The sequence below is a fragment of the Lissotriton helveticus genome, chromosome 11 (assembly GCF_964261635.1).
Source record: "Lissotriton helveticus chromosome 11, aLisHel1.1, whole genome shotgun sequence".
Classification (NCBI taxonomy): Eukaryota; Metazoa; Chordata; class Amphibia; order Caudata; family Salamandridae; genus Lissotriton; species Lissotriton helveticus.
Window position 1 is genome coordinate 837,899,014 of NC_136072.1, and position 20,378 is coordinate 837,919,391.

General features: G+C 45.7%; 1 protein-coding gene across 2 annotated transcripts in view; it reads right to left on the minus strand.

Annotated features, from left to right (window-relative positions):
- The window catches only part of SLC7A4 (solute carrier family 7 member 4), a 277,563-nt gene that overhangs the window by 137,951 nt on the left and 119,234 nt on the right, over positions 1-20,378 (minus strand). The gene's annotated exons all lie outside the window — the stretch shown is intronic.

Below are 20,378 nucleotides of genomic sequence, written 5' to 3' on the forward strand. Positions count from 1 at the left end.
TAAATGTATGTAATAAACCAGACGTGATAGTAAAATATCAAGGTATATCATCATGTTCAGTGACAACAAAAGCCAGACGCTCTTTCTATGCAACAACGTCTGAAATAACAGAGGACACACATATACCCAGATTTTGCTACAACAGTCAAGACATGCCTAGTTTGATGTGACAATCTGAATTTGACATCAAGTCTATAGGTCCGAGTATAACATTACAGAGTGCTAGGAGGTAGCCCATGTCTGTGATCCTAGAAGACAAGGCGGAGGACTATATCACACACAAAATAGCTGTAAGCTGAACATGGCATAAAAAGAGGTTAAGGAGAGCCTAAGTGAGACCCAGAGAATGTTGCTACAGCCAGAGAGGTGTGATATCACAGAGGAAAAGGCTGGAGTCACAGACAGTATTGTATAATACATGGTAAGGACACATGTGAAATCTGGTTTCAGGGGTGAAGTGAAAATAGTGTACGTAGCAGCGCTGAGGACGAGGATGCTGATGAAAGAATCAGAGCTGGTATTGGGTTATGTACATGCTAGTCGTATCTAAAGCAGTGGGCTTTTTACAGTGCTGCTCTTAGTAATGTGCAAGAACATTGTGGCCACACACACGACAATCAAATTCCTTGCACTATCCACACATGTATTTGTTGATTTCATATTACAGATTTCCAGCTGTATCTATTTAAAATCAAGACCATTTAAAAATGCAATAACAATATTCTATGAGGAAGTGATTATGAATACTCAGATCTCATGGCAGCCTGTAAAAAGTCTGTATAGCCTACCAGCTTGAATGCATTTATATGCATGAAACAAATGCTTCTTCATCATAGGTTTTCCCAGCAAACTATGCTTCAATCCTGGACAAATCTTTCCATTTGGAAGTAATAAAAGTCTGGTCATGTTTGTATGAACCAATACCTCAATAAATAGAACAGAAGTTAATGGTCTCTATCGCCAACTTTGGCAGCATTTGAGATAGCCGTGTTATTTTCATGGAACTGAGCACAGAATGCGGAATACTTCAATTGTTTTCAAGTCTGCTGAACCAGTGTCACTGTTGGGTAATTCCAGGGTCTTTAGACCGGCTGCCTGCAACACCTTCAGACTACTCATTGTACACTTGTGGACAAAGACAGAGATGAAAGGATAAGGTATGTAATCTTTGAGCAACGTACCAAAAAAAACCAGAAGGTGGATTCTGACTCCAAATAAACTTCAGTTCCTGTGTTCCTAAAGGCCATCTCTCAAGCTGATAAACACTAGATTCTCAAGAGACAAACCAATAAGAGGTTCCCTATATATGACTGGAGATAAGTGGAAATATTGTGAATGCCAAGAACTTCATGTACCCTGTTGAGTATGGCACCTGAAAAAGTTTACATTTGTCCACCTCATTTCTGAGAATTTATAATTCAAACCCAGCACCTCCAGGAGTACCAGATTTCCAGATTATTTCCGTTAACCCATCTTAATTATTGCCCTGTGTTGTTCAGGTACCAAAGGGACAAGAAAACTAGACAATACATTTTTACAAACCAAAGGTGGCTTTAGAGAAAATCAGATCTGGCTACCCATCACCAAAGAGGTATGATTCGCTTTTGAAATATATTAATTTTTATTTGGTGGCCTAATGGTCACGATTGCGGTTGTCCCTCCATGAGCTTGCGATTCTTTGGTTGAGACTCTATCGACACCCTTGCTGTTGGTACTCTCTGTTGCCCGCAGGAGTGAGGGAGAGGCTTAGAAGTACATGATGTGCCTCGGTGAAGCCCCGAGTGCCACTGAGGGGATACAGTTTTGGTCCAATGGTGCCCGACCTGTAATATGCGGGCGTGCGCAACATGGTGGATGCTGGGAACCAGTCAGCCTGAAAGGCGAGGCTCTTGGAGGCGGTCCTTTAAAGGGGATTGCACACTAAGCCTACTCCGGTGTCCTGGAGACGGTGCGCAACGCCCAAGGACCAGGGGATACACACCAGCTAGCAGACCATGGCTGCGTTGTGGATACCGCAGCCTGTACATACATCCTCAATTGTGGGGGGATTGTGAACCCAGAGCGGTGGAGGACCACTGAGGCCCAGGAGATTGAATTCAGTTTCCCGGAGTATTATCGAGCCTTATACACGAAATGTGTGAGACCCTCAAAGGAGTTCTCTACACCATTGATAGCAATCGTGCGGCTGCCAGACTACCTTCATCGGACAGGACTAACCGGGAATGACCTTTTACTTTACAGAAATAGACAAGGCTCTCTACGATATGAACCCCGATAAGCCACCGGGTCCCGAAGGGTTCCTGGTTGAATAGAACCTCCATAAGTCACTATTTCCCGACTTGTTGGCTCAATTAAACTAGAGCAAAGGGGCCACTTCACAGAAGAACTGAACGTGGTAACAACAGTGGTCATACACAAAGCCGGGCAGCATCCCAAGGCTGTGCGTCCTATTGTCCAATTTTCTTCTTTTATAGATAACTCAAATGATATGCCAAGACTTAGGTTATCAGACTCCCGAAAGTCATACACAAGCGGATTCATTTAGACCAATGATGTTTTATGCTCCAACATACACAACACTGTAATCATAGGGTACATGTGGCCATGGCATACCGAAATCAGCTCACAGGGCCTTGCGCTTTCCTCCTCATCGACTTTGAAAAAGCTTTTGATTACTTTGATTGACTGGGACTTCCTGAGGGACGTGCTACAGCACCTGGGTTTAGGGTCCCACTTTGTGTCTTATGTAAGGGCATTAAACGCTGGTCCTGCAACATAAGTAAGGGTAAAAGGGATTCTATCACAGGGCATTCTGATAGAGTGTGGCACCAGACATGGGTGCCCGCTATCTCCGCTCCTCATCACCTTGGCGTTGAAGCCACTGGTGACATGGGTGCAGGAGAATGTCCAGGTTCTAGGGTTTCAATGGGGGGATGGCCTAGAAGACCATATCGCCTTATACGCAGATGTCTAGCTTTTTGTTGATGATCTGGAGACTAAGGGGCCGAGACTGCTTCACATGTTAAAATAATTTATCCGGGCCCCCGGGCTGCTTGTTACCTGTTCCAAATTCCTCCTGGTTCCCTTAACCGGGGCTATGGTGGGGAAGGCCTGGCAGACCCAGGTGCTAGTCTACAGGTTGAGCTTCCTGTATCTAGGAATACATATCTCCCTGCTCCCAGCACCTACCTGGTCCCTTTACTTGACACCAATGGTCAGCCAGATGTGGAGAGACCTGGAACCGCATGCCACTCTATACCACTTGGGAGGGTAGCTCTTTTCAAAATGATGGTCCTACCACTGTTCCTATATGTTGTACAAAATTTCCCGTATCTGCTTCCTAAACAGTGGTTCATGGGGATAAAGAACAGGGAGCGCTCCTTCCTTTGGTAAGACTGGGTACCACGCATTGCCTTAAGGAAATGTGTGCAATCTACCTTTGATGGGAGACTGGCAGTGGCAGACTTACAACTGTACTACTGGGCCTCTCAGTGTATGGTCCTGTATGACAGGCGTAACAGAGGCTGTGAATATCCAGCCTTCAGGGTCGAACCAATGCCCATGGGTTGGGATACCATCAATTGATAAGCTATTTGGAGCACCCGAGCCTCGCACCATGCCGGATCTTACTAGAGTGATTTTCCTGATGCGAAGATATGCCTTGAGCTGGACTGGTTAAGAGGGCAGGATTACGCTTAAGACTCCCCTCTGGAGAGCGAACTGGTTGGGCTAAGTGGCTAACTTGGTTGGATTTGTGAAATGGGATCTTATAGGCATCTCCTGATTAGGGGACGTATGGCAGGGGGCACATACCTGGTCCTTTCAAGGCCCGCAGACAGACTTCAGCATTCATCTATCCCACATCTACAAGTTCTTGCAACTTCACCATACCCTGCTTTCCCACAGAGCATCTATTGGGGAGGTACCCGAGTTCAGCCCTGTGAATGCCAAAGTGCTTCTGAGTCCCCTGGGGCAGGGTGGCATCTCCTGTGTTTATGGACCCCTAGTCATTAATTACCTGACCTATTTGTTCCTTTGAGAGCTCACTGGGAATCACAAATAGGCCTTTTAGAGGACAGTGAACAGAGGGAAGTTCTCAAAGGGCCATGAAAACTGGCAATTTTCTCCAGGTTCCGCCTGATTCAATTGAACTTTCTACATACCACATAACCGACACCACTGTGGCTTTGGAGAGCGGGCCAGCACTCATCACCTGCACGCTCTGGTTGTAGTGAAGAGGCAGCCGATTTCTTTCATGTAGTCTGGGCCTGTCCAGTGATTGAGAGTTATTGAGCCTCTATTTTTTGCTCCTTATCCTGAATGTTGGAATTGCCCATTTACTTATCTTCCTGCATAGCTCTCCTTGGCCTAACAAAGGGCCTAGGGGTAAGTAGGAGAGATCATTCTCTGGTGAACCTAGGGACACTGATTGCCAAAAGAAACATAGCCCATATGTGGCACTCATAGAACCCATCCACGGTGGTGTTGTGGCATAGGCGAATCGGCTGGTGTGCAAAACGAGAAGAGGGCATCTACACTGCAAGAGCATGTCTCCACACACACAAAAAGATCTGGGGGAAATGGGGGAAATGGGAGGCTATTATGGGTTACAAAGTATTGAATATTAGGTACATATGCAATTGTTACTTTGATGCTGTCTGAGATCATCTGCACTGTACGGTTGATACTTTTGTATGACAAAAATCAATGAAAATTGTTTCATGAAATAAAATAGTATCTGAATTGTTGAACTCGTCTCTGCTAAGTTGACAGACTAAGGGCCTGATTTAGATTTCGGTGGACCGGTGAAGCCGTCTAAAATGGTGGCAGATATCCTGTCCACCGAAATATAAATCCCATAATATCCTATGGGATTTATATTTCCTCAGATGGGATATCCGTCACCATTGTAACGGAGTAACACATTCACCGAAATCTAAATATGGCCCTAAGTATAGGATTGGAAATTGAGAAGTAGATTCTTGCACTGGTGTAACGAGAGATTGATTGTAAAACTGTCTCCTATGTGTTCCAACTTGGGAGCCTGCAATGTTGGTTATTGTAAAGCCTTTTAGTCCCAGCATTAGGTTTTTCAATACAGTAGAGTAAAAGTGGACAACTTTGGTCTTTCAGCACTACCGATGTTGCAGACATCGCTCATAGACATTGAGGTGACACAGCTTCATCTAACTCGAAGTGAATAATTCATGGGAATGCAGAAAACCTGATAGCTTAGAATCAAGCACCTTTACAATAAAGATTTGGAGAAGGAATAATTTACTTAGCTCGCCTGAGTTGTATTACCCACTAGTATGTTTATTGGCACACCTGTCTAACTAGTCATTAACACCATTTGAGTTTTTTTTAATTAACTAGCTCAGTAGGAATCACAAACTTTGTGCTTGAGAGCATAACTGAGGATCTTGATTTTTATTTCAGATTCTTAGTAAAGCAGCAAGTGCTGAATACATATTGTCTCACTGATTCCAGGAGGCACTGTAGGAGCTGACGTTCGCATATTTTTTTATCATGCTCATATTGCTTTAAAATTATACATCAGAACTTTATAGGTCCCAAACACAATTTTGTGGCAGAGTACCGTGTCCACCCGTTCTACTTGGGAGTTGGGCGAGCTGTTATGTTTCCACTGGCTCAGTCAGTGGAAACCTTTGACCGATGAACCTATGGCATTGGGCCGTCTCTCAAAGTACCTCAGAACATCTACTTTATTTAGGGTGGATGTTCTGACTTACTTTATATGAATAACTGCCAGGAAATCAAATATTAGCCCACACTCACTGCAAGATTTATCGCAGCGAATCATGGATATTCATTATTTGTTTTTCAAAAACAGGCTTCCACTTTCGGAGTTTGTTTCTGAAAAAACATAAAACTTTATTGAGTAGGGACACTGAAAAGGCACCCGTACAGCAAAGTCTCAGTGTCTTCAAGGGTGCAGCCATGGTGAAAGCTCGCCTGAAGGCACACATAACTCCACCATCGAGGCAAGATCACTAATATGGTGGTCTGTAGTCTGCCAGAGAAACAAAGTATATCCCTCCACTCCCCTGGCAGAATGGAGTCCAGTCTTCCCTGGACTAAATAAGCCCCTAAATGTTTATTAGGTCTCATTTTAGAAGAGTGGCCTGAGAGGGGAAGAAGGATATGGTGGCACTCGGTATTTAACTATGCTTGAGCAGGGCTGCAACATGAATTAGGGTAGCTTCAGTTTGGTTCCAATAAAGAAAAGACAGCTATGTTTTGAGAGAGTTATGCCACATACCTGCTTTTGTTAATCCACCCCACCATTTGTTCTTTGCTTTTGTTACTGGTTGCATGCTTACACTTTATACCTGTGAAACACCCTTAGCCAACACCCACAGACCTTACAATCGTGAACATTCGAGTAGGAGATGGTGAAATTAAGGGCAAAGAGAAGGTAAAAAAACACACAACTAATTTCGCTATGAATAGAATATAGGGCATTGTGCCAAGGCGAATGTGTTTAAATAAAGCCCTTTATTTTGTACTATTTGTTCTGCGGGGTGGAATTCCCCAATAAAAGCTAATTACACAACCTAAGACTTGAAGCTGGATATCAATTTCAGTGCAGAAGTAAAGGAAGAACAAGGTTTCTCTTAGCATGTCATTTCCTGCAACTTGCCAGCACACATCCAAGAATATCATGTGAATGCAGGCAAGCCCTTATTTTACTCCTTGTATACTTTTTGTGCTTACCATCAAAATGAGAAGATACCTAGGGTTAACAACCTCAGGTTAAAAATACTAACCCGGTTTGCTGTGAAAATCAATAAATGTGCTCTAGCATGAATCCTTCCACAGCCATGCGCCCTCTCCCAGTCTTCTGATGCCATTTGCCCCCAACCAGCCTTGCAATACATGCAAATTTGAATTTGAAGGGTTTCTGAAGGAGCATTCTTCCTGCTAGAGCGGCAGGTTTAAAAACACATTGGCACTGAGTTATTTAACCCCTTCGATGCGGGGCGGTTTCCCGCGCTGTGCTGGGGGCGGGGGGCGCCTACAGCGCCCCGGTGCTCATGACGAGGTCAGCTCGTCATGAGCTACAGCGCTCCGGTGCTCATGACGAGCTCGTCATGGTCACACCCGTTCCCATGGAACGTTCAGCACAGCAGGGGAATCAGCCCAGCGTGCAAGCATTCGTCATGAGCACCGGAGCGCCGTAGCTCATGACGAGCTGAGGCTCGTCATGAGCACCCAACGGGTTAAACATATGAATTTAGTCAAGTTAAAACTTCTAGGTCTTTTTTTCTGCCAGACTCATGGCATGACGAGGCTTTTGGGCGGAAATGATCACAGGAAAGACGTACACATCTGAATGGGGTCTTGGTCCCCGTTCCAACACTGGTGTTTTGCCTTATAGGCATACCAGCTTCCAAAACATAGTATTTTGTTCTTTATATAAATGGTCCAGAGTGAGTTAGATGGTGAGCAAGCTCTCCTGGAGGAAGATGGGTTAAGAAGTAGCACAGGAGCAATCACTATGACGTCCACCCTGCATTTGAGGGTACATACAGCATTCCATCTCCTTCCAGGCTCATGGGAAGATTGGAAATAATGGTGAATTTTACAGTTGGGGGCCAGCCATTTAAACACTAAGCAAGCCAGATTTCTTTTAGAAATGAGTAATCGAACAGAGCATGACTCGAGTAACTTCCACACATAGCGGAGTGTTTGCACAATGCATGCCGAATAGCTCACAGGTCTTCCCTGCATACATCCTCAAAAGGGAATATGGGTCAGAAAGTTAACAAATGGTGCATGTGTGTGAGGCTGTGCTATTTGAATACCGGCCCCAGATTATCAATGGGACACAATATGGAGGATAACATATTGAAAAAAAAGATAATATCAACAGGTATGGAAATCCAGATTTTCTATACCCAACTCCACACATATCTTTAAGGTACATGGAGATTAAGTTAGAAATAGTAAATCTGTTGCACTTCCCTGTATGCACTTACCTTTCAATATTTTGTCCCTCAATATTCTGTCTTCAATATTGTTGTACCACGATATTCTAAGTGTCAATATTCAGTAGTAAAATCATGTGCGAGGTTCTCCTGGGGTGCAGCAAAAAACAACACACACACACACACATGAATTCATGTGAATGCGCACACACACACCACACACTCCTTACAAGCCTCTAGCTGCTGCTTGTGCAGAGCAACCCTAATGGTGAATCATGCCAGCAAGTGTAGGTGTGTGTTCCTTACCCATTCCATGGTGAGGCCAAGCCAGAGGCGAGTGTGCTACTGCAACAGTGAGGGAGCTGTGGGTTTCTCCCAAGCTGCAGCCAACGGATTTTAGCTGCACCCAAGCCCAGCCACACAATGGATTGATCTCCCATGGTTTGATGTTTACAGAGATGTGTACCACAAGCCCAGGAGTACAAACTGCGGCATGTGGGGCAGAGGGCAGCCAAGATCTCTCTCATGTTTGCCAAAATCCGAGTCCAATAGAGTCGAATCGTGGGGCAGTCCCACCAAATGTGGCGGAAGTCCCCCAAAAGTTCACAACCTCTCCAGCATCTATCCGATGTCTCTGGGTATATTTTATGCAGTTTAACGCGGTGTAAGTACCAATCACAAAGTATTTTATAAAGTGCATCTCTGAAACTCATTGACTGGCTGAAACTGGTGATGTTGTTTCGGAGCTTCCACCACTGTTCCAAAGTAGCGGACGTCCCTAGGATTTGGTACCATAGAGCCCTGTGTCTATGGACAGGGTTGTCCTCTGTGGATGCTAAGAGTGAGTAGAGAAAAGAAACACAACCCCGGGACACCCTGTGCGGTGCACAAATTTCTCTATGAGGAGCAGATCCCTTGTTTCTGCTTGCTAAATATTAGGTTGCACTACCCAGTGTTTTAGTTGGGTTGTAATGATACAGCTCTGTGGCTGGTAGATTAAAGTCACGACAGCAGTTGTCGAGCATGAGAAATTCCCACCCATGAAAGAGGTTGGAAATGGTAAGCAAGCCTTCCCTACCACCACAGGTTGAAGGGACCAGGTGTTAATGCTGGCAGTAAAGCCTTGTTCTAGTGGATAGGGGTGTAAGATGAGGGAAAGGTTGAAAGGCCATGTAGGTGGTTTACACCACAACCAGGCCTTCAGAGTGGTTGTTGTCGAGACAAAAGGATGTCATCAGCGGACAAGGAGATCTTATGGTTAACCAATCCGAAAGGTAGTCCCTGGATGAAGGGGGGAGGCCCATATTCTGGCTTCTATGAGCGCGATACTCAAAGCAAATAAAAGAGGGGAAAAGGGGCACCCCTGTATTGTGCCATGTTCTAATGGGAAGTACTCAGAAGCCATCCCGTTAACTAAGGCTCTAGAACGGGGGTGAGCGTAGATGGCCCAAATCATTGTAATATATTTGTCCCTAGAACTAAACTGAAGGAGTGTATAGAAGAGAAAGGTCCAGTCCACTCAGTCAAATGCCTTCTCGCCATCTAGTGCCACCAGCACTGCAGGTATCTTATTGTTGGTTGCTTTGTCCACCAGGTGGACCATCCGTCTCAGATTGTCATCGGTCTGTCATCCTTTAATGAAGTTACACTAGTCTGGATGGAATAAATCAGGCATGACATCCTCCAACCGATTAGCTAATATTTTGGTGTACAGCTTCGCATCAAGGTTAAGCAGTGCTATCGGCCGGTAAGACAAACACTTGCTAGGGTCTTTCCCAGGTTTTGGAATGACAGATATGAGGGCCTCCCCCATCAAAGGAGTAACAGCGTGGGTCTAGGCAAAATTGTTAAAAAGGATTGTCAGGTGTGGGCAAGGTAGGAACTGAAGGTCCTATAAAACTGAGCGGTAAACCCATCAAGTCCATGAGATTTATGTAAGTCAAGGGAGACTATCACCTTTTGGACTTCTTCTGCACCAATGGATGCTTCCAGTAGTTTATGTTGGGCATTGGAGATGTTAGGTAGATCCTGTTCTGTTAAATATACATATGTCTGCCATGTAAAGTTTTGTAAAAGGTTTGGAAGGCACTTGCCTTCCCCGATTCCGTATATGCCAATTTCCCATCTGCCCCCTGAATCAGACCTACATATTCCCTTTCCTGTCTGGTCCGAAGCTGTTAGGCTGAATGAGTGCCCACCTTGTTCTCCCGCTCCTATTTGGTTTGTCTGAGGTGCAGTAGGTTTAGTTCCGCTCTATTAGTGTATAAGGTGTTAAGTTTACCCCACAACCTTGTCACTTTTCATTGATGGGGAGATTGCATTGTCAATATGGGCCAGTTCAACATGCTGGAGCTCGCTTTCCAATTCCAACTGCTCCCGAGTACTCTGTTGTGTAAAAGTGGACATAAGCAAAATACACTTCCCCTAAGTACAGCCTTAAAGGTGTCCCAGGTCGTGGAGTGGTTTGTGTCTCGGGGGTCGTTCGTCTGGAAGTAGTCCCTAATGGTCTTACAAATTTAATCTCTGAAGAGGCAATCACATGTATGAGGGTTTAGGAAAAACAATCTATGGAAGGAAGGCTTCGGGGCTGGCCAGTCTAGGGTACCCTTGACCAGGGCATGATCTGGGATCGTTATAGGGTGGATGTTAGCAGAATTAATGGCATGCTGCAAGGCTGGGTTGACAAAGATGTGATCGAACCTAAAATGTGTACAATGAGAATGCAAGAAGAAAGTGTAATCTTGCATAGTGGGGTGTAGTGTTTGTCAGGCATCTATAAGATCAAGTTGTTTCAGCTCCTGTTCACTAGACTATGTAAAGAGGCCTGTGTGTGTCCGATGTGAGTGGGTGCTGTCTATGCTAGGGTCTAAGATGAGATTGAAGTCTTGAAGTCGCCCAGAACTAAAACAGCCTCTTCTGCAAATTCACCAAATTTGGAGAGAAAGGAGAGGAGGAAATCTGCCTGGCTCGAGTCTGGAGCGCAAATCGTGGCTATTGTACATTTGCATCCTCTGAGGAAGCATTTAAACATGCGCATTTTCCCTTCCTTGGCAGCCTTAACATCTGTAATTTGCAATTTCAAGGATGAATGAAATAGCAGGGCCAACCCATTGTGTTTGGTTCCTGCAGACAATTTGTATATCAGTGGGTATGATTTGTGCTTCAATCTATAATCTTCACTACGTTTGAGATGGGTTCCCTGTAGCGCAATTACCTCAAAAAGTCCATCTAATACATATTTCAAAAATGTGCATCATGTAGCAGGGGAATAAAGGCCTTTAATATTCCAGGAACTGTAGTTTACAGCCAAAAGCACTGTAGGTGTGAGTACCTCGCTGAAAGTTTAGACCACTGAATATCAGTGTTTGTCAGCCATCCCACTATCATCAGCCTCATTTCCCCTCCCCCCACCTTCCTGTGACTCTGAACATTCACTGAAAAACAACATCAATTAACAACAAAAGCATGGGAGCCTAGTCTCCCCAAGGTAAATACTTATTTTAAACCACTTATTGACTGGGAGCATTGGTCCATATCCAAGAGTATACTCGGCAGGGTATCGTAGTCGATCTGGAGTATCGATGCCCTGTTCTCAGATCGTTTGCTTTCAAGTGCTTCCCAAGTGAGCATGACACCAATCATGTCTAGTTCAGCCAGTGCCTCAGGGCTATCGAGCTGCGGGGTTCAGGAACCTGTACTAGGACAGTTCAAAGTGCCATGACTGGAGCTGTGCCCATCAAAAGTCCTCCCGCCGGGACTACTCATTAAGGCTCATAAGATGGGAGGTTACGGAGATCAATAAGTCCTGTTTTACATGCCAGTGTGTCTCCATCTTTATTGTGTCTAGCACTGTCCTCCAGGCTTGTTGCATACTTGATCTGTTGAGGAGTCTTCATCTCACTTGTGTCTCCCCGGGTTGTCTCCACATCAAGGCCAAGTGGGGCCTGGATTTGGCCCCCTCCAGGTTGGTGAAATGGTGCTGTTTATTCTTATACTCAAAGGCAATGCCAAAAGGATAAATCCAGAGATATTTTACATGCTCTTTACGCAGCTGATGGGTGACTGGTTTAAGTGGAAACGTCTCGCCAGAGTGACTGGGGCGATATCTTGGAAAAGAGAGTATGTAGTACCCTGAAATATCACTGGTTCTCGCTTTCAGGCCACCTACAGGATCAACTTCTTATTCTTGAAGGAACGCAAATTGGTAAGAATGTCTCTAGAATGCTTTTCTTCCCAATTCATCTGTGGGCGGACCCTGTGGACCCTTTCCAGTTGCACCTTGGTTTGGTAATCTCCTAGAAGGTTTGAGAACACGCCTGTGACGAATGCTTCCAGGTTCTGTCCCTCTACTCCCTCTTCCAGGCCCCAGATCCAGATGTTATCTAATCTGGAGCGATTTTCTAGGTCTTTGCATTTGAGGAGGGCCGTCAGCATTTGCGATCATATATATGCATATCAAGGAGACCCAACGTCATTATCTTCCAGATTACCCAATTATCTCCTTTATTGTTGTACTAAAAATATCAGTGGCAATAAAGACGTTTGAATCTAGAGGGAGTAATTACAACACACAAACAGGGTGACCTTCTTCCTTCTTGATCCCATCAAAAAATACTTCCTATGTCAAAAGAAAACTACTGGTAATCAATAGTGCAGTCAGCTTTTGCATCTTCCAAAAAAGGCAAGGGAGAACAGCTTGACAAAGAATGCCACAACACTGAGGTTCCTCGAACCATGCTCTTCGAAGGGTAAAACAGCAGAATTGTGACCATACCATGCTAGGAGCCAGTCTCTCCCTTGAGAGGGAAAAATGAATATCTAATTTAGAGTTCAAGCGGACTCCGACAAAGAAGAGGTGCCAAACCAGATTCAATGAAGGCTTGGCCACATTAATTGCGAGCCACCAATCAAACAGCAATCAATGGTAAGTCCAACAAACACTCTCAATAGAAGGAATCACTGTGAACACAGTTTTATAAGTGTACGATTTGTGTTCTCTGTCCAATGAACACTCACTAGAACTTGAAAATCGCCGATAGCAGAAATCTGCCAACCAGTCCCAGGAAGCACTGTTCCAAGAATGCCCGTAGGCTACATTTATTTGAACAAAATGAAACTTAAGTACATCCAAGATCAAAAAGTCTTACTTAGCAAACATCTCTTGTATTTTATGTACTCTTAGTTTCATAAGTAATTCATAGTTTGTTGCATTCCATGAGATGATCAGAAAATGAGTGTCTTCAGACCATTATAATATTCAAAGCTGTACGATTCCCAATGCATTTTGGGTCATAAGGACCGTTTATCAGGAGAAACTAGAACAACGAAAATTATAAACATAAAGCACTCCATTTTCGTGGAGACACATGTACTTTGCTCAGTGAAAAACATGCTATATAGTTGTAGCTGCAATCAATCATGTGTACGATTTAGCCTACAGGCATTCTTGGAACAGAGCCTCCCTGGACTGGTTTGCAGATTTTGTCAGTCACCGATTTTCAATCACCACTCAAACAATACATGAACGACCCAGTAGAGCGGTCTAGTACCCTTCACAGCTAGTTTTTCCAATTCAAGGTACATATGAATCCCATTAAAAAATCTTAGAAACAGCAATGTGAAAATAGGCATCCACACCCTTGGAACACAGCCAATCCAATGAGAGTCACCTTCTTGAAGCACCTGTTAAGGAGGAATGGACTGACATTTTGGAAGGTCAATGATGACACTCAAACCCCATTCTGCTTGCCAGTCCCAAGGAAGCAGGGGTAATGGGCTATGTTCCTCTTCTTTCATAGGACTGCTTCAGTCGCTTCCAACTGCAGCAACCTCCGCGCTTCCACAAACAGCTCGAGAGACTGGATTAGATTAACAGGGAGGAGGAAAGAAACGTTTAATAAGAATAATAATCTATGGTACAAGATGGGCCTAGGACACTGCACATCAAATAAAGGAGGTGGGAGGAAGATGGACGTGAAACAAAAAATGGGACTTTGCAGCACCTCCTATAGAGAATAGTTGCATGGGGGCTGGAACAGTAAAGTAGCAACTGAGAGGAGGAAAAAAGATTGATCTGAAAAATGAAGCACTATCACAAGTATAATCTTGCCACATATGCCATGGATTTAGGTTCTGGTTATTCTTCTTTTTTTGTTTTGGGCTATCGCTGTGGTACTGATAATTCTATGACTCCTACACCTTATGATACAGAATAACGGAGATCGTGACTCTTAGGACCTTGGTTCATCTCTCAGACAGGAACAGATGAAAATGCCCGGCAAGTTAACGAACAATACTGAATTCCTGAAGGAGGGTGGGCCAAAGGGACTAGGCTGGAATATGTGGCCAAAGGAGGACACAGAATATATGTGTAAGAAGCCCAATGGGCAAATATTGTCACTCCAAGTTTGTAGGTGAGTAGGTTGCCTAGCCTCATTACAGATCTTCAGGCACTGTCTGACGAACATTTGCCAGAGAGTCCGGCTGAACATTTTGAAATCTAAGACTAGGCCATACTGCTTGGACTTAGCAAACGTTCTCACCAAAGTTGTTCGTCGTGGCTAGACTGCCAACACAGTGACAATGTTAAAAAGGCAAAAATAAATGTAAATAAAAGGCACATATTGAGCAAGTGATCAATGACACGTTTTGCACAAACAAAATGCTGTCCCTCACGTCAGCTCATCAAATGGCAAGGTGGGTTGACCCTGTGCCTTATGCTCTAGGCTCCGGTGAGAGGAAGCAAAAAAGTGAATGACACTAGAGCAGACCAATGGATAAAGATGCCTGAATGACAGTCCATGTAAGAATGTATATTTTGAGAAAAATCAAAAGGTAGTGGCTAATTCCAGACTCAACAAGCATTGGCAAAGCCTATAGGTCTGGCTTAGGTAAGCTAATATGATGGTAGTTTTTTTTGCACACAAATACCATAGAAACTGTGCTTGCCTTGAAATAAAACAAGAAAATTAACTTGCATATATATTTTGAATAGAGCACTGTCATCTTCATAGCACGCAGGACAGGTATAGAAACAATTTTTCGCTTTAATGCATATCACAGGAAAATAGGATTATTAAAAAGGTTCTATTGATTGAATTATGGTACCTTGAATACATCATTTAGATACATAGGGATGACTGTCGGACTGCTGGTTTATGTCAAGGATGCGTGGCTGCTGTACGCCGACTCACAGGCGTGTTGCTTCTCCTGGCCAAGGGAAGGGTGGCTCTGCACCGGAGTTGTAAGCCCGCTCCCACTATTATGTCATGGATGCAGGATGTGGCATACTGTCATGAGCAACTATCTCATTTCTGGGAGCTGATGCCCACACACTCACGCCCTTAGGACATATGGGAACCTTTCTCTTCTTTTTGCGTCAAATGGACTCTTCCTCTCAGGTATCGGGAGATCGTAGACCAGATGTTAATGCTAGGCATGAGTGTCCATGAGACAGCTTGCCGCCTTCCTCGAGACTAATGGATCCCTCGGCCACTCACAGTCCGGCTTCCGAGCCAACCACAGCACCGAAACCGCCCTCATCGCAGCCACTGACGACATCCGAACCCTGCTCGACAACGGGGAAACAGCGGCCCTCATCCTCCTGGACCTCTCCGCAGCGTTTGATACTGTCTGCCACTGCACCCTAGTACAACACCTTAGCAACGTCGGAATCCAAGAGAAGGCGCTGGAGTGGATCATCTCATTCCTCGCCGGTAGAACCAAGAGAGTCCGCCTCCCCCCGTTCAGATCCGAGGCCACCGAAGTCATCTGCGGCGTACCACAAGGATCATCACTCAGCCCCACCCTCTTCAACGTGTACATGAGCCCCATCGCAGCCATCGCGCGCCAACACAACCTCAACATCATCTCCTACGCCGATGACACCCAGCTGATCCTCTCCCTCACCAACGACCCCGCCACCGCCAGAACCAACCTACACGAAGGGATGAAAGAAGTAGCCGAGTGGATGAAGAACAGCCGCTTGAAACTGAACTCAGACAAGACGGAAGTCCTCATCCTTGGATCATCGCCATCTGCCTGGGACGACTCCTGGTGGCCCCCGGCCCTAGGTAGCGCACCCAAACCAACAGACCACGCACGCAACCTGGGCTTCATCCTGGACTCCTCCCTATCGATGACCAGACAAGTCAACGCCGTCTCATCATCGTGTTTCAACATCCTACGCATGCTCCGAAAGATCTTCCAATGGATCCCCACCGAGACCAGGAAGACGGTCACCCAGGCACTTGTCACCAGCCGACTGGATTACGGAAACACCCTCTACACCGGAACCACAGCCAAACTGCAGAAAAGACTCCAACGCATCCAGAACGCCTCCGCACGACTCATCCTGGACATCCCCCGTCACAGCCACATCTCCGGACACCTGAAAGACCTGCACTGGCTCCCCGTCAACAAAAGAATCACGTTCCGCCTCCTCACCCACGCACACAAAGCCCTCCACGACCTAGGCCCCAGATACCTCAACAACCGCCTGACCTTCTACACTCCCACCCACCAACTACGATCGACCAGCCACGCCCTCGCCGCCGTTCCACGCATTCAAAGAGCCACCATGGGAGGAAGATCCTTCCCCTACCTGGCAGCCAAGACCTGGAATTCCTTCCCCATCCACCTCCGTCTTACCCAAGACCACCTCTCCTTCAGGTAGCAACCCTAACCCCTGGCTGTTCGAGCAGTAGCGGACCCCCCTCCCCAAGCGCCTTGAGACCCTCCGGGTGAGTAGCGCGGTATACAAATTTCTTGATTGATTGATTGATTGTCCTCCCTGAGTCAACCCAACGTCATGAGCAGGACTCTGCTGCGTCATACTGAGTCCCCAGTTGAACGCACACCTAGGCATGTAGCACAGTCTGTGTGTTGATCCTATGCTAGGTTCTAAGGTTGTATTCCTCTATGCGGGGTTCAGGTTGTCCCTAGTGGCTTCTTTTAGTTTGCTCTTCTGTTTTGACATGTAGCAAATGACACCGTCAAATGCTTATTATTCATTGTCATGCTATAATTAATGCTGTGCCGCCACCAACCCCCTCTCGTCTCCCCTTCTGTCCCTGCTCCCCCCATCCCTCTGCCTCCACCTCCACCTCGCCCAGGCAAAATTCTGTCTGTTGTTGTTTGCTTGTTTGTTTTATATTGAACTAGACCCGAGACATCGAGTATCAGAGCACTTTACATGAGCACCAGTTTTGTTAAGGGTGGACACATTCATTTTGTTAGGCACGGGGGATTACGTGATTTGCCCAGAATCACAGGATGCTGAGCGTCGTTGCCCAGATTCAAACTGGTTTCCCCAGCTTCGAGGTCGACAGCTCTTGCCGTAAGACTACATCCAGGGGCGTAGCTAGAGCTTGTGGCTACCCCTCAGATTGCCGCCCCTTGGGGGGGGGTAGGGGGGGTGCTGGGGAAAGAGGATGGTGAGCACTTCAAATTATTATTATTATTATGTTTCTTATATAGCGCCTGAATCGACCCCCGAAGGGGTATCTCCGCGCTTGCCTTGGGAACCCGTCCTGACTTTTCCCTGTGAGATAGCCCCTACAAGGCATCCCCAAGGTGAAAGCCAGGCATCCCGCCGCAGGGGGGCCGTTGTGGAGATTAAGCAAGCTTAATGCCCAGAGTTGCAGAGTGTGAACCCATGATTAGGTCAGGCACCGAAGCGAGAATTATCGAGTCCATGGACATTTGAGCTCAAGACCCTGCCGCGTCGGGAATTGAACCCTGGTCCCGGGTCTGACCTCTGCTTCAGGGTCTGCCTGCTCTAACCAGTGAGCCACACTTCTCCACTAGGATGTCCGAGTCTCCGAGGAGAGACACGTAGTATTGCTGCTAACAGTTACCTCAGTCATGAAAGTTACATTTAGTTATTTATAAAGTTTTATATAGCGCGAACTTGAACCCGAAGGATATCAGAGCGCTTTACAATTTGAGGCAAAGGTAACAAATCAGAACATTAGTCTAACATGGGGAATTTAATGGGCCTTGAGATGTTTTCTCCTCCCAAAATCCTGCACTGATTTACATAACCGATCTTAAAAAAATCTTTATTTTCCCCCAAAAAATAGTTTTCCCTTTTGAAAAGGCTCAGTACTTAGGTGAGCACAACGTGTCATACATCGAAACATTCTTTCTTTGAATATGTGCAAAACCAGTATAATATAATGTATAACTTTTTTTAGGACTTCACTTTACACCTTTGTGATAGTGCAATTTGTATTTATTCATTTATTTGCACGATCGCATGTTAAGAGCAAAACACCACCGGGTTTTGCGCTGACACTTCCCAGCATTCTTTTTGATCCTATTGCACTAGCAACCAATAATGCCTGAGAATGAGTGACGGTATAACCAACCTAATTGCACTTGCTATGCTATTAATTTCTCTTTTTTAGGCTAGCGCAGGTCATGAATGAGCAGATCAATGATATCATCTTATTAACAGCTGCTGTGCCTGCCTGACATCTGATACGGTAGTCACACAGTCTGTGTCTGTTTAGTGCGCTTCAATTTCTGGTGTTTTACATAAGTTTTAAGATGATCATAGAGTTTCTCGTTGTTCAAATGGGGATAATTTCTGATATTTAAATGTTTTCCTTGTCTTCATTGCTTGATTTTGCTCGCAATAATGTGTCACTCATAGTCCTAGTAATGTCACTCATCATAATTGCTCTAAAATGATGACAGTGTCACACATAGCAATCTGAAACCTTGGCAGCTATGCTTGCAAGACAGTGTCACTCATAGTAGTTGAAATGTCACTCATAATTACACTGAAATTATTAAGATGTCACAGTCACACAGAGATTTGAAACTCGGCTATAAAATCAAGCCCCACCACCCTGGTATGTCTGCCCCCATCTCTGGACTCGACTCGACTCCCCGCCCCCCCCCTGGGGCCCCGCTGCGACCGCGATTTTGGTGTGTGTCGTCGTGTCGCGCAGAGTGCCGCCCGGCCGCCCGCAGCCACACAGTGACAGCCCACAGCACAGGGTGACAAGTGACAGAGAGACAGTACAGTGAGTACTGTAAAGCGCTGAGAACAGGGCAGGGCTGAGAACAGCAGGACCCCGGCCAGGCCAGGCAAGAAGAATGGTGGTGGTCTCTCTCCACAGTCCACGACGCACTCCTCGACACGACGGGTCACGGGAGGGGCTGGGGCAGTGAGCACGCAGCCGCAGCACGTAACGCGTTACAGGTCACACTGGCGCGGCGGCGAGAGGGCTGGCCCAAAATGTTACAGGGCCGTCATTGGTTGCGGCTGTGCGCACCGCGCACGCTACCTGATTGACGGCCCTGGCCTGTGAGCGAGGCTGGGAGATGGGGGCCCTGTTGATGACGTCGTGCTAAATAATTGGAAGTGGAACCAACCGAACCGACAGGTGTACATTTAAATGCATCATGGTGTGTGCTACTGAGCTTAAATCGAATGGGAGATGGTCTGATCTGATTTACTGTCACTGTCCGTCCCGTCCGACGGGTGTCACTGCACGGCCGGCCCACGGGTCAAAAGTAAAACTCTGGTTATTATGTGTAAAGCAGGCGCTGCCCTGCGCCACCGGCCACGGACCACCGCGCCACCCTAGTCACAGCTCACAGGCCTCCGCGGCCGCAACAGGCCTCGGCCGGGCCTCCTCCAGTGCCGGCCCGCCTGTGCGGCCGCGGCGGCCGCCCCAGCCGCCTCAAAAGTGGTGCCGCCTGGGGCAGACCGCCCCCCCCCCTCTGCCCCCCCCAGCTACGCGGGTGCTTCCTCTCCACTCTGTTTTGTTTCTCATATCTTCAATGCTAATAAAAAGATATTTAAAAACAAACACATGGGGATGTCTAAACAAATAGTAAACAGTACACAGAATGCAGAGAAAAAAAGTCCCAACTAGGTGGACAATCAACGTTATGTCCACTTATAATTAAGAATCATTAGTAGTATTTTACTTAAAATAGCATGCCAACAAAGGGGCGGGAGAGGTAAAGGTTCAATAGGGTGTCTGAATTTTGATATGAGGATTATATATCATCAAAAATACAATGCCACAACAACAACCACATTAAAATCAGCAATGGAACCACTACTACAATTCAGCAATTAGGGCACATAAAATTTATCAATTGGAATGACAGACAAAAATCGCAAAATGTGTTTGGTAAAAATTCTGATATACAATTTATTCATACAATTGCTACGTAATTCATAATACAAATCACAGTTTTAAAACATTATGACAATAAACAAACAATCTAAAAAAAATTTTTTAAGAATAAAAAAGAATCAAAGAGTCGACGCGGCATTTCGGTTTTCTTTTTGAACACCTTCTTCAGGACTGATTCTAAACAGTTAAAAAAACAGAATTACCATCCACTTTTATTTATACACATAAGAACATTAGTCTGTCATTATCCTATATTATCCCACAC